Source organism: Strongylocentrotus purpuratus, unplaced genomic scaffold, assembly GCF_000002235.5.
Source record: "Strongylocentrotus purpuratus isolate Spur 01 unplaced genomic scaffold, Spur_5.0 spur5_scaffold_17, whole genome shotgun sequence".
Classification (NCBI taxonomy): domain Eukaryota; kingdom Metazoa; phylum Echinodermata; class Echinoidea; order Camarodonta; family Strongylocentrotidae; genus Strongylocentrotus; species Strongylocentrotus purpuratus.
The window spans coordinates 11,453,093-11,466,852 of record NW_022145602.1 but is presented as its reverse complement, the minus strand read 5'-3'; the positions used below and the strand labels follow the sequence as shown (position 1 = coordinate 11,466,852).

Here is a 13,760-nt window from a genome sequence, read left to right as displayed (position 1 = left end):
GCCTCTTCAACAGGTACATTTTGTAAAGCTATGGGTGGATACAACCTGATGTTAGTATTCTCGAACTTGTGTGTTAGTTTTGGAACAAGGGAAATAAATCACCAGCCCCCCCCCCCCCCCCAAAAAAAAAGCCTCAAAATTTCACTTGATCAAGGTGACAGAGATCCAAGTTATGGAATTGTATGGAAATAAGATTCTAAATCGTGAAAAGGATTTATTTTTTTTAATTTGTGAGATTTTTCTGGTGTTTTTAAAGTACGCTTCAACAAAGAGGTAGGCCACCACCAAAATTGACACATCCCCAATTATTAATGATTTCCTGTTCTTTGGATGCTTCTTCTTTATAAAAAAAATGGAAGGTATTAGTGGGCAACTTCTCTGTGCATTAGTGAGTTTATGTCATTTTTGTTTTCTTACATTTTTATGTAAAACATGACCACCATTCGCAGTCATGAGGTGATATGAATGAGAAAATAAAGATAAACATAGTTGATTGTAAACATGGAGGATGATAACATTTAAGATAAAGAATACATGCGAAAAAGGTGTGAAAGAGAAATGAGTGAAGGAAGAAAAACAAAGATAACTGTTTAGATACAAATGAGAAAAAAAAGGCACACACAGGGAAAGAGAGAAGAACCAATGAAAGAAGACAAAAACTGAGTGAAAAGTCATATCCTATGTAGACAGAAATAGGGGAAAGTGAAAGAAGAATATAAAAAACAGTATATGAATAGAAGATATTAAAGTAAAAGATAAAAGAAGGATAAAATAAGAGAACATGAAGCGAGGACAGAAAAAAGAAGAAAAAAGATGTAGACAATAAAAAAGGAATAACATAGAAAATGAGAGAAAGAGGAAAACAGAAGGAAAAAAGACTAACATAGGGTTATCTCAATAAAAGGAGAAATTTAAACAAATAATAAAACAGAAGAATAGAAAACTGTAAAGTGCTGCATGATATTGAATGTAAATATATGTCACAAGCTTTCTATCTGGGCAGATTTCTCCTGGGTACATTTTGAAATTCTAATCACCTACTCGTCATCACAATGAAATGACCTAATGAATAAAATGATGTGATTTTTTATTTTTTCTCATCAATGACGATTCATTAATTTTCAGATTTCCTGTTCTTCATCCCAAGTGTTAATATTTGTATAACCGATTTATGTTCTATAGTATTTTGCTCCAAAGTTACTATCCCGTTTCATTCTATAAAATGCACGATAAGCAGACTCTAGATTTGTGCAGCTACTTTTACATACATGTACATGTCCACTTTATTACCCCGTATCTGTAGCTAGATATTTGGGATGCCAATTTGAAACAAAGTCTGTCAAAAGTACCCTCCTTAATACCCTATTTCCAATGACACCCATGTACCTTTATTCCTGTTAGGTGCTTAACATTGCACAAACTTAAAACAAAACAGTACCTGGAACTTGCAGCTGCAAAGAGAGAAAGAGAAAGAAGAGAGAGAGAGAGATATTTAAAGAGAGAGAAAAGGAGATCAACATGTATGAGAATAATAAACTGGAAAGAGTGACTATTATTGATTGCAAAAGTGACTGCAATTATTTGTCAGTAAATAAATGAAATGTAAATTACTTTGGTATGTAGAAGGAAAATTGTAAGGTTCAGAATTCAGAATTATTTTCTAATCTGCCCTTCTCTATCACCTCTGCATTAACATCATCACCCCTTTTTAAATATCCATCTGATATCCCTCTAATAGAAAACTGAACAGCTTTTGAGCCATAATGCATGGCCATTCAGAGGATTTGTTTATGTTGGGGACCGGGGTAAAATGCAATAAATTTCATTTTCTGTTTTTTATTTTGTTTATGGAAACTGCCCCCTATCCTAGCCCCCGCTTCGTACAGTCATGGTTCAGTGACAAAGCAATGGCCTCGTAACTGTGAGGCCCCAGGATCAAAACCGTGTCGATGTGCTATATTAGTGCCCTTTTGTGGGGCATTAATCCTCGTTACTGTCATTTATGACTTAAGGGCGTAGGTCCCCTATTTGATAAGCATAGTAGCATACACATGCTTTAGCAGTCACGCAAAACACACATTGTCAAATTATTATTCAATAAAATCGGAGAATGGATACTATTATCTAGATCTATTATTTTTAAATTATTTTAAAAATAATTCCATAAAGTGGGGTAAAACAAAAATATTCCAACTATATGAGCGACAGTGTATAATGTGAAGCATCCATGTTGCACTTTCTCCCTCTTCGTATTCTTATGCCATTTTAAAAACTATTTATTACAAATCTTTAATATAGTAAGACCCTACATGTACATTACATGTACATGTGCACATATTTTCAGAAGAGTCATATTATTGAGTGGAAAATACAGCTTTTCTATTCAATTTCCATTATGTTCTATAGATTAGGTAAAGCTAAATTAATTAATATAATTTGAGTTAAAATACATGTTTCTCTGAGGATCCAAAACCATTGAATACTATTGATTACCTAAGATTTAACTAACCATGGTCAGTTATCTTTCATTACCATAATATTTTGCAATTTGTCTGAATTTGTATAGAAATAAATGAAACTAAAGTATAATTTGCATAAAAAGATAATGTTTTTCTCCAACAATAATCAGCTGATTATCCTTTATTTTTGTTTGTTTGTAGTTTTTTTATTGATATATTTTATTTATTTCCTGTACAAAGATATTAATTGCATAATGTTTTCTCCTTTAAATGATTTTTTTTTCTATTTTGATCCAATTTCCAAAAGATTACCCCTTATCCCTACAGTATATGCAATCTCCTACATGTATATACTACATGTAGCATTAAAAGTTGGCCAGTCTTCCTTTTAAAATTATTGGATTTTTGTTTGTGTGTGTCTATGTCAAAGTTATTCTTATGCACATCTATTTTTCATTTATTCTTCAACTCTGGTATGATTTCCATTCAGTTTGGTATATATTGTATACAGTGTACATATTACGTAGAGCCGTTCCTTGGTTTTAGCGGTCTATGGTTTTAGTCTTTAAAAGAGGGTTGGGTTGGGTGTGGAAATTTGTTTTCCCCCCCCCCCCCCCTGTGCAAAATTAATGACTGCTGTGGATTGCAACCTGTAAGTTTTACAGTGCACATCAACTTTATAATTAAGTTACCAAAGTTGGAACTGGTACATTTTTTTTATTATACGCACTGAATAGTAACTTTGAGACTAAATTTGCATAAAATCTGACTGTCCATACATTTTAGCAGTAATTTATTGTTTCCATTGTTGCAATGCCAAATGAAATAATAATTATAGCTTGCAGTAAAATCTTAGGATTTTTGTTTTTCTACAGGGTGTCTACTGTCTAAAAAGAATATGCAACAATATTTTTATTGGATACATTTTAAAGTTTTAAACGGTACTCATCCATTCATTTTGTTGGCAGTGCTGTGTTAGTATTATCTAAATACCATTTGTGTACAAGGAACAATACTACCCCACAAACTTAAGTTAGGATTGTTTTTGCTAGACGTATCACATTTCAAATGTTAAAGATAGCATGTTGCATGCATCAGTGCACAAGAATACTGTGGCTTCTACATTTTAAAACAAACTTTCAATTTAAGTCACTCTTATTTCTTGGAAACAATACCATCATTGATTTGAAAGAAAATAATATACTTATTCATGCAGCTCTTCAAATATTTATTTCAAGTTAAGCAACAACTACCAAACATTGATTTTATATCATCCATTTCAGCAGATCTGCATGAACATGTATTAACAATACCTACATGTAGTTTTTGTATTGTATATTATTATGCAGATTCATATGAGTAGAAATGTATATGTCTTGGCAGCTCCTGATTCAATTATATCCTCTCTCTCTCTCTCTCTCTCTTTCTACCTTTTTATCCCTCTTTTCCCCTCTTTTTTCCCCCTTTTTTTTACTTTCAATCACTCTAGCTACCTCTCTCTTCCCCTTTTTGATCGCAGGAAGTTGCAATATTGTTATTATGTCACTGTAATAGTTCTGTATAAATGCAACTTTACATGTGTATACTTATACTTAATTGTAACTATTGCTCTTACCCAAACTACAGTCTTCTTTGGAGCAAACTGTCAGACATTTGCGGTAGTATACAGCTGAAATGGAATTTCCGTTCAACCAAACAGTATACTTCAAGGCTATTTCTCAGCGACGAGGTTAGCTCCAGGTAGCAGTAGCAGGTACATGTAACAATATCTTAAAAACATTTACTTACCTGTAAGTCCTTTTCATGTGAAGATGATTCAAAGTACAACTATATTTATTTATTGTATAAAATGACCTGCTTTCATAAAGTCCTCTTGTGAAATCTTATGAATTTGAGTCCAATCCCCCCCCCCCCCACCCCCTTCCTGTTTTTCTGGCTTCTATGTATTCTTTGAGCCAGCCCTTTGACGTATGCTTAGATCTTTTAAGTTGCAAATTTAGAAATTGCTTTCTTCAGTCAGCAACATAATGCATGATTCACATAGATTAGGGATATGTACGGTAACCCATAAGATATAAGAACAAATTGCGATAATGAAATGAAGTGTGGAAGAGAGGATCTGAGCTAGAAGACTATAAGGAGAATGCAGCCAAGGCTAAGCAGCAGGAACCAGTTTGGGCTTCACTCAAGACACAATATAGTTTTTGCAATGAGCTGTTAAATACTGGGTCTTTCCTTGCAGAGTAATAAGGGAGCAAGAGAAAGACCATCACCATGTATACACGTAGCAGAAACACAAAGCAAATAAATTTGAGACATTTTATGATTAATTATGTAGGAAGCCAAATCTAATTTCAAACGTCACTTGTCATCTTTTATGTGATAGATCTACAATTATCATAACAGTAATGTTTGTAGCCTTAAAAAGAAATTGCAAGAGGAATGTCAATAAATAAAGTCTACACCATTCACAAGATGCTAATTTGCATTTAACACCATTCCAACAACTTTCAAATCAACTCCGGCAATTATGTTCTGATTCTATAATACATCTTTGTAAATACATCTTTGTAATGTTTGCAAGTTTCAGAAGATGAACCCTGCAAGGCCATCAAAATTACGACAAGAGTTCCATATGTACACGTAACCACCACTAAAATTGAAGGAAAAAATATGGGTATGCTGGGTTAGGATTAGGATGAGAGTGAGGGTAGGCTATACAGCTGTGCATCGATTTTAGTGGGGTTATATATATGGAACTCTTTCCGAAATTGCCTGTAGTTGATTTTTTTTCCTTTCTCTTTAGGTAGTTGCAGACATGTTGTTTTGGTCATTGAGTTTTTTGTCTGTAGTTTTTCTGCTTTTCTCAAAACCATCATTATATCAAGGTAGACTTCCCCTTTGATAACCAAGTTTCATCAGTGTGTGTAGTGAACATTCCCTCTTTTTCCAATACACTTTCGCAATATAATTAAATAGTTATAGATTAATTGTAATGCATCTTTGCAAGTTCATATTTTCATGTTTTCATGATTTGATTTATAACTGTTTTAATGCTAACCCTGATGAAACAGTACTGTAATTATTATGTACCTACATGTAATATACACTCACCCATAAACTTTATCATATTCAGGAGGATATCCTGCAAATCTATGATCATGGTTCTATTAAACTATACAATTTTCAATTAAACCTCCTTTACAGAAAGGGGAAATCAACAAGTGGCACCATTCATGTTTTTTTTTATAACTTATATGTGTAGATAGAAAAAATGCCTCACAAGGCTTTTCAAGATGATGTGGTCATTACCTCTTAATAGATTATATGTCAAAGTGGTTACAGTATGAGAGAACCTTTTCCACGTATGTAGGAGGATAGCCTTTAGATATATATTTAAAATTGAATTTCCAATCATTCTCTCTATAGATAAATGTACAGTATATAAAGAATGATATCTAGGGACTTGATAATGACATGTTCGATAATAATCAGTTTGTGTTCTTAATTAGATGCATTCATTCATTCCTAAAAGAAAGGCTTTGGAGCATACATGAATTTAAAAAAGAAGTCTATCCCACTTTATTTGTTACATGGAGGTTAAAGAATTGATATGATTTTAAATTTTTTATTAGAGACCTTTTGTAAAACCCTGATAGAATCAATTTTGATTTGTTTACGCGATTGTTGTATTTTTACCATTCACGCTATCATTTTCTTCTTTTTCTATGCAGGCTGGAAGTAACACACATGTGCAGTGTTTCAGTCGAAAACGAATACCACCCATTCAAAATCGGTTATAGGATCTTGTCCATATGTCCATATTTTTGTATGCATGTGAAACATGGACCATGACAGCAGACATTAAAAGAAGGATACAGGCACTGGAGATGAAATGTTTCCGCAAACTCCTCAGTATCTGGTATAGAGATCACATAACCAACGAGGTAGTGAAAATCAGAATTGGAAACACCATAGGGCCGTATGAAGACCTCCTGACTTCAGTGAAAAGATGCAAAGTAAAGTGGTATGGGTATGTCACATGATCATTTGGACTGGCCAAGACTATTCTACATGGAACAGTACAAGGAGGGAGACGAAAAGGCAGGCAGAGGAAACGATGGGAAGACAACATTAACGAGTGACCTTGACTGAAACATCATACTTCGTAAAGCCAAGAACCACGAGGAGTGGAGGAAGCTGGTAGTATAAATCTTCAGTGGTGCCCCAAGGGTCAGCCAGACTGTGGGATAGGTGAAGGTGAAGGTGAAGGAAGCTAAGAATCAGATAGTTAGACATTATATTGGATCATTTATCCTTTCCTTCAAAAGGAATGTTGCTTTATACTGTAGCACATAAACAATGCTTTTTAATTGGCAATATTTCAGTTCAGTACGCTTGTTATTAATTTCATCAAACATTAAAATGTAAAAGGGAGAAACACTGTCATTTGAAAATCAAAATGTAAGTCATAAAAATTTCACTGTCTAACTATCTGAATCTTGTCAGGATCCATGTACGAGTTAGTGCAATTCTTTTCTCTTCACTACAACCGCATTGATTTACTTTAATAGCATGTTACTAGGTACATCAATTGATGAGAAAAAGCAGCAAAACGCTTTAAATTTGTTGTAGTCTTAAAATTAAAGTTGGAAGTTTCCTAAAAAGGGAATTTTAGAACACTCCTTCAACTGACATGCACGGATGTTATACTTATGAATTTCCATACATTAATGTCTTTGTAATGCATGTTACCAAACAAAAAAAAGTATCATCAACCATTCTTGTCATTTCCTGTGCAATTATTTTCACATCCTGGCTTAACAGTACATAAACAGTGCTCTTTTATTTTCAATATTTCAGAAAAATGCATTTGCATTATGATACATGCAGGTATAGTTGGTCAAGTAAGAATATATTTACAGCATGCTCACTATGAATTGATTAAATCGCCATTGAATCTAAAAGGTATGTTATACCTCATTGTATATTCAGAAGGAAAAAGTGTGAGGATAGCTTTAAAAAAAAAAAAAATCATGAGTATCCATAATGATGTGAATATGTACATGTTTGTTTGTTGCATATGATTCTTCCTTGGTATCAAAGCTGTAATAATTGCATATTTATGATTCAGCATAATACTTTGTTCATTACAAAAAAAAATATGTCATAATTTTCCAAAACGGTAGTGTAAAGAATAATGTAAGATTGAGGTAAGATTGTTACATATATTCTCTATACGTATCAACTAAAATGTAAGTTTTCAAATGAGATACTATTTTGTCCCCAGATGAAATAAGTAATGGATCTTTTTTGTTAAATGTCAGCAAATGATCTAAATGAACATGTGTTCGGGTATATCAAATCTTGTACATGTAGTTTCTATAGCTAATATAGTTTGGAGGACTTAAAGATAGAAAAACTGCTGATTGATTAATTACCATTGTTTGTATTGTTCACTATAACCAGCAAGTAAAGGGACATTTAGTAGATGCCAAGAAAGTATTTCCAAAGCAATTACATTTCTCTTATCCTGTAATGTATTTTTTGCGTCAATAAAAGCAAATGTGAGGGTTGTCCACATAACATCACAACTACAGAACAGTTTAATTGAAATTAACATACATATTACATGTATATATGTGTATTATGGAATAACTTAGAATATTTCATAATTTGTTATTATTATCCAGTTCATTACATTTTTACCAATGTATTTCTTCAATATTTCTACTTTTCCTCAGAGCATATGCTGTGAACTAATGGATATTCCTTGTCAGTTCCATCATGTTATGTCAATGGGCTTACACTGTATGCGTGTACATGTCCTTTTTGCAATGTACATGTGCTACGAAAATGTCAACAATATTGTTTGAGATATAAAATATAGAGTTAACAAGTGAATTATTCATACTCCTTGTAAATGTGATTTTGGGGATGCATTTTTTTGTAACTTAAGAATGAAAGGTTGACTGGGTGAATTAGGGCCCTTTTAGAAATAAATGTACATGTAGTTGTAACGTTTTCAAATGGATGAAAGTTTTATGGTGTAATTGTTGAAATCAAGAATTTTAAATTCTGTTTTCATGTTCTCACAATAGTTGTGTTAAAATTACAATAAGAAAGTTAAAACTTGTAAAAATATGCCACCTTGAAAATGGACTAGACTGAATAATTTTGAATTTGTAATATCTATGACAATTATCAACTGCTTCAAATTATGAACCACAGCATTAAGGGTGGTTTGCAGTGGAACTTACATGATTTGCATATTTAATATCAAAATTTAAACTGTAAGCTAACTTTGGCAGACAACACCGAATTCATTGAAAACTTTACTGTGAATAGATGAAGATGATGATGATAATAGTGACGATGTGTGGTGGTGATGATGATGATGGGGATAATGATGGTAGTAGTGGGGATAATGATGGTAGTAGTGACGACGACGATGATGATGGTGGTGATGATGGTATAGTAATGATGATGGTGGTGGTAATGGTGGTAGTAGTGATGATGATGATAATGATGGTAGTAATGATGGTGGTGATGATGGTGATAATGAAAGTTGTAATGCTGGTGGTGATGATTGTAGTAGTGATGATGATGGTGTGATGATGATGGTAGTAGTGGTGATGATGATGGTAGTAGTGACGACGATGATGATGGTAGTGATGATAGTATAGTAGTGATGATGGTGGTAGTAGTGATGATAATGATGGTAGTAATGATGGTGGTGATAATGATGATAGTGATCGTAGTAGTGGTGATGATGATGGTAGTAGTGATGATGGTGGTGGTGAAAATGATGGTAGTAGTGATGATGATGGCACCAAGGGTGATGGTGATGATACATGTATAATAATGATATTTATACAATAATATTAAAGCATGTACTAATAATATCCCACTCCTTAAAGCAATTTCCTTTATCAAAAACAAGTAAACTTATACCTTTTAATGTGCATTTTAAATTCAAATGTTTTGTATGACTAAATCGAAATAAGTACATGTAACTACAGAAAAAAATAAACCTTGTCGTGCAATTCAACAGGGAGAGTCATCATTGTCATCACCAATGTCATCATCACCCCTCCCCCTCTTCTCTCTCTCTCTCTCTCTCTCCCCCCCCCCCCTCTCTCTCTCTCTCTCTCCCAAGGCGGTATAAATCACATGAAGATAAATGTTTGTCACATTTTAACAATAAGTTGATCGGCATTGATGACCAAATAATAATCACCATAGTTGTTCAAGCAATCAATGTACGAGAAATTTTGTGAAAAATAGCTTAATATTCAGGTGGCTTAGTGAAATTACCGTTACTTGCCAGATCAAAAGCACCATTTTTGGTATAGTGCTTCCTTAGGACCTACTGAACGATAGTAGGGTAGGAGCCTCGGCAAAAATATCATTTAAGGGTGTGGGCGGGGGCGTCGCCTCGTAGACCACATAAAATTCATAAGGTATTATAACATTGAGATTTGTAGTACAGTCATCCTTTTTGGTACAGGGCTTCATTAGGACCTGCTGAATCAGTGGTGGATCCAGGGAGTGGGGCCCGGGGAGCCCGAAACCCCCCCCCCCTCCCCCTTGAGGTGAAAATTTTTAAATTTTCGACACTCCACCCCCCCCCCCCCCCCCCCTGAGCCACTGAGCGAATTTTCGGCCGGCGCGATTTTCTAATTTTGGGGAGCAAAACAAATTTAAAAAATAGTGCTCACTACCCCCCCCCCCCCCCCCCCGGATCCGCGCCTGTGCTGAATGATGGTAGGGTAGAAGCCCCCGGCATAATTATTCATATATGTGCGATTGGGGGCCCCATGGGTTTCACAAAAACCCAATGTTATATTATCTTATAAAATATTTGGGGGCTACGAGGCGACGCCCCCACCCACACCCTTATATGATATTTTTGCCGGGGCTCCTTCCCTAATATAGTTCAGAAGGTCCTAAGGGAGCCCTGTACCAAAAACGGCATTTGTACAGCAACAAATCAATGTTGTAAAATTATTTGGGGGCTCCAAAAAGACGCTCCCGCCCCCACACCCTTTAATCGATTTTGTTGCCGGGGGCTCTTAGCCTAATATCGTTTAGTAAGTCCTAACGAAGCCCTGTACCAAAAATTGTGCTTTTATCCAGCAAATAACGATAATCGATAAATTTGACTATATTCGGGTATAGCGGCGACTAAACAGCTTTGTAAAAACTTCTTCCTTTCATTTTGTTGTTGTCTTTTCTTGTTCTTTCTTTTCTACACTTTACAATGAATATGTCAAATAACGCTTCATATAGTAAATGAGCCTGAAGAAAGAGACTATGAGCCACTTGCGTAGTTCAATTTCTTTATTTGCGTCGATTGCAAAAGAGTCAATAGAGGGCTTTTTCCACTTTAAACAACGGTACGTAGTCTCATAATTCTGTCGCTGTAAAATTGGAAGTAAAATATCCGAAGTAACTGAGACAAACCCCTATTTTTTTTCTTCAAATTTATCTTTAATTTTGTTTTGCAGATGAAAAATTTCGGGATGGGTCGCATATCATGATTGTTGAATAATAACAACACTCTCTATCATGATATTTCAAAGTGCATGTGTATTTACGTTTTTAATACCAATGGTTTAAAAAAAGGGTACTTTTCCGCTTTTTCTTGTTAGTGTCATAAACTTATCAATTGGCTTCATTTAAAAGAATTTTTTAACAGTTTTGTTTGTTGCATGATGCCTAATCTGCAAATTATTCATCAGGATAATCTTCCATTTAAAGAAAATATTTGTTCTTCTTGTTTTGACATTTGATCGATGGTCGTCTAATCGGACATATACAAAAGGAGCGGGGGTTCATTAATTTTTATTAATAACATCAGCTAAAACGGCCTATAGGGCTTAACTGCAGAATTATCCACCATCCATGATAATGAATTAGGGTTAGGATTAGGGTCAGTGACAGGGGCTGGGTTAGAAGTAGGGTTAAGCTAGGATTGGGGTAAGGTTAAGTGTTATGACAAGGGTTAGGGGTATGACTAGGGTTAGGGCAATTTTAGGACTACGGTTGAGGTTACAATTAGTGTTGCTCTGTTCAACCCATGCAGCTCATTTTGGATTACCTAGAAATCCTTTTTTTAAGCAGGTTAAATTTAAGATTAAATAATTTGAAAATATTAATACATTGAGGATTGCCGTCTTTATCCAATTTTGTTTCCCTGATTATCAAAATTAACTATTTTTCAATCAAAATGCAATTGTTGATGAAAAATTCAAAAAAATATCCATACTGCCCCCCCCCCCCCCGTAACACGCATCCAACACAAATTATCCCCCCTTCTGAATTTGATCGCCGTAAAGTCGATCGATCGACACAAATAAGGAAGTGGCGGGTAGCATTTTATTTAAAACATCAGGCAAACTGCAGAATAATCCACCATCAATAATAATGATTTTAGGGTTGAGGTTATGGTCAGGGAGAGGGTTGTTACTGGGGTGAGGTTCAGGGTTTAGAGTTAGGGTTAGGACAAGGGTTAGGACTAGGGTAAGGTTACGGGTTAGATCTAGGGTTAAGGATTATATCTAGGTTTAGGACTAGGGTTAATGTTACAATTAGTGTTACAAATTGGTTTACGTTCAACCCGTTCAGCTCGTTTCGGATGATTTATAAATTCAGTTTTTAAATAGGTTCAGCAAGGATGAATTAATTTGCAAATAGTAATCAATGAAGATTGACCGATCTTGTTTCCCCGATTATCAAAATTAACCATCTTTAATTAAATCTATCATCTTTACTTAAATCTAATTGCAACTTTTAATAAAAAAAAGCATACCCACCGTGCCCCCCGTTAATACACATCCAAGCCCATCCAAGCTCATCCAAGACACATAAACGGACACCAATCCCCCCCCCCCCGAGGCCAACTAGCTATAATGACCATTATTCATAAAGACCGCTATTTATTAGGACCATTATTATAAGAACCGCTATTTATAATTTGAGAAAAGGGTAATTATTCATAAGGATAGCTAATCTTAATCGAAGAGTGTCGATATTTATCATTTGAGAAGAGAGTAGCTATTCATAAAACAGAATGAAGGTCGCTCTTTATAATGCGGAATGGGGGTCGCTATTCATAAAAAAAAATGAATAAGCAACAAAATGACAAGAGAGTTAATTGTTGGCTAGGAGCACCCCTATGGCTGTGGCGTATTTATTATGGAAAGCAACGCTTTTTTCGGATTATGAATATCGACCCTCTTCTCATATTATGAATAGCGACCCTCATTCTGCATTAATTATAAATAGTGCCCCTAAATTTATCTTATGAATAGCGGTCCTAGTGACCCCCAATATAAATTATGAAAAGCGACCCTCATCTCACATTATGAATAACGGTCCTCATGCTTTTATCAATAGTTACCGCCTTCGTGTTTTATATATGCAGTTCGACGTTATGAATAGCGAGATTACCCCCACACCCTCTGGTGTTGAAGATTGGAGGCCTAACCAAATATTGAAAGGGGAAAAGACGGGGGAAAGGGAAAAATCAGAAAATCAAGGAAGATAAGAAGTGGAAGAGAAAGTAAAAAGGAGATGATACGACACCCTACGGGCCCCGTCCGACGCCCTGCAACTCACTCCTACACCCCAAACTCTCACTTTTGCTATGCTACATCATCGCATGCCCTCATTACAACATACAGAGCCACAAACTGACTTATACACACAATCGCTTTCCCTCTGTCGTCTTACTTCCATCATTATTCTTCTTCTCCATGTCTTCACAGTTCATCTGTTCCATTCTTCTCCACCCCTCCTCTCTCTCTCTCTCTCTCTCTCTCATGCATTTCTTCCTTCTTCTTTTTTTTCTAACTTAACCCTCTCTCTTTAAATTGTTCTCTCCCTGACACTTTCTCTCTCTTTCAGTATTGTTCAATTATGTTTCTATGATAGATCCTCATATATTGTGTGTGACTGTCATGAATTACATTATAGAATATGAATAGGCAATAAATTTGCATTTTAATATGGTTCAAAATCAAACAAATCTTCAGTATTTACTTGTCACACACTCAATTAATCAGTCTCGATTTCTATTTAAAATATGAATATTCCTCACTTAACAATAATTATAAAAAATAATACTAATGACGAATCTATTCTATTTTTATCATCAATTTGTTTGCAAGTATGGAATAAGTAATAAGTTGTCACCTATTGTACTGTGTATTATTTGTACTTGTCTATATTAAGTTTTGTTGAGAGGCTTTTTAAAACTGAGCTTGTAAAACTAATTCTACTACTACCACTACTACT

General features: G+C 34.7%; 1 long non-coding RNA gene across 1 annotated transcript; it reads left to right on the top strand.

The window, feature by feature from the left end:
• The first annotated feature begins 3,931 nt into the window (after positions 1 to 3,931).
• Positions 3,932 to 8,370, top strand: LOC115925192. The gene is made up of 2 exons (XR_004064592.1): positions 3,932 to 4,212; positions 6,194 to 8,370. It is a non-coding gene; the product is annotated as an uncharacterized LOC115925192 (long non-coding RNA).
• Positions 8,371 to 13,760: the final 5,390 nt, after the last annotated feature.